The sequence below is a fragment of the Nematolebias whitei genome, chromosome 9 (genome assembly GCF_014905685.2).
Source record: "Nematolebias whitei isolate Nwh7 chromosome 9, NemWhi1, whole genome shotgun sequence".
Taxonomy (NCBI): Eukaryota; Metazoa; Chordata; class Actinopteri; order Cyprinodontiformes; family Rivulidae; genus Nematolebias; species Nematolebias whitei.
Window position 1 is genome coordinate 49,299,578 of NC_056506.1, and position 1,924 is coordinate 49,301,501.

Consider the following 1,924-nt stretch of genomic DNA (forward strand, 5'->3'; position numbering starts at 1 on the left):
TGTCGTGACGTCGTCGTGTCGTGACGTTGTCGTGACGTGACGTCATCGTGTCGTGACGTCGTCTTGTCTTGGCGCTCGTCGTGTCATGACGTCGTCGTGTCGTGACATCGTTGTGACGTGACGTCGTCTCGTCTTGGCGCTCGTCGTGTTGTGACGTCGTCGTGTCGTGACGTCGTCGTGTCCAGATTCACGGACAGAGCCTGAACTGACCGTTTCTGTCCCCGCACCGTGTGACTGTCTCAGCGACAGTTTTGGGTTTTCACGTCTGAAAAATGACGACGCGTTTTTCATTTCCCACACACTTAAAGGTGAAATGTGTGGAAAGTAGAAAGAACTCCGGAGAATGAGATGGTTTAAACCAGGGCTGTTCAAGTGGCGGCCCGGGGGCCAGATCTGGCCCACTGGTGAGCTCCACTCGGCCGATCAGTGGGTTCATTTTTCAATAAAACTAGATTTTAAACTGTAAAATTGAATTAATGGCATTAACTGATGGTTTTCAGTAACTGTGACCCCCTGAGCAGTTTCGATGAGTCGCCCTGGTTTAAAGGTTTCTGATGATCAGCTGCGAACGATTCAGCTCAAAAGAAGACGAAAGCTAAAAATTAACGGCTTATGTTTAACATTAAACGTCACTTGTAGGAACCGTTACATTTCTACTAACTTCAATCAGATTATTGCACAATGCTAAAATCTAGTTGACTAATCGTGAATTATGCTTTTTGGGGGGGAGGGGGGTGTTAGTCGAACCAGTTTTCTGCAGAATAATTTCAGAGTCCTTATAAAATTACAACAGAAAGAAGAAAATTAAAAATGTTTTGAGCTCAGTAATGTCAGGAAAAAGAGCCTTTGACACCGTGCTGGTCTTCACCCGCAGGCAGAGCAGATGTTACTAAAATAAATCTGGTGTTGGATGTAGAGCTGTTCGCTCACTCCACCTGGAGCTCTGTAGTCGTTCCTCCGTATGAGAGACTACAAACGCCTACTTTAATTTTTTTATGAACACGACGGAGTCAAACCTCTGGACAAACTGTAAACCAAGTCTTCACACGAACGAACCGGACCAACATCCTGTTAAAGAGCGTCTTTTCAGCAGGTCTAGCGTGCACGTGAGAACAGCTGTCATGGAGAGTCCTGATCCTCAGCTCAGTTTCCTGACGGCTGATGAAGACTTTGGATCAGTCCTTTAAATCATCTTTTAATCATTTTACTGAGCGTTTGTCATCAGAGCGCAGCGGTCCTTTCCAAGAGCTGAACGTTTATCGTTCCGTCGCAGCTCGTCTATAAATGACATCGCATCGAGAAAAAACTGCTTCAGAGGATCAAGAAGTAAAGAGTGGTTGGTTTATTTATTAATCTGTATTTAAATAACTTTCACTGGCAGGTTTGTTTTTAAGCAAACAAGAAATTAAAGACGTGGAAAAAAATATTTTTATTAAAAATAAAAGGTTTTTTTAGTGACATCAGAATAAAATAATAATAAAAGCAACACAGTAAAAATATCATTTTCTCAGATTTAGCAAGTTGTAAAGATTTAAAGTTGACTAAAAGATTAGTTGGTAAAGGAGAGAAGCAAAAAAAGATAAAATTATTGGGAGGTTTACGATTTTGTAAATGTTTTGTTCCAAACATTCAAATATTTAGTTGTAATCCTAAATTTATTATTCTCAGTTGTTTTGAGTCAAAATTTGTTTAAAATGTTTTTTTTTATTAGTTTGATTTTTTTTTTCACTGCCTTTTGAGAAACAATCAAATCCAGCTCAGTAAAGTTTGAGCTCTACTAAACTTTAATTTGAGCTCTACTAAACTTTAATTTGAACTCTACTAAACTTTAATCTGAACTTTACTAAAGTTTAATCTGAGCTCTACAAAACTTTAATTTGAACTCTACTAAAGTTTAAATTGAACTCTACTAAAGTTTAAATTG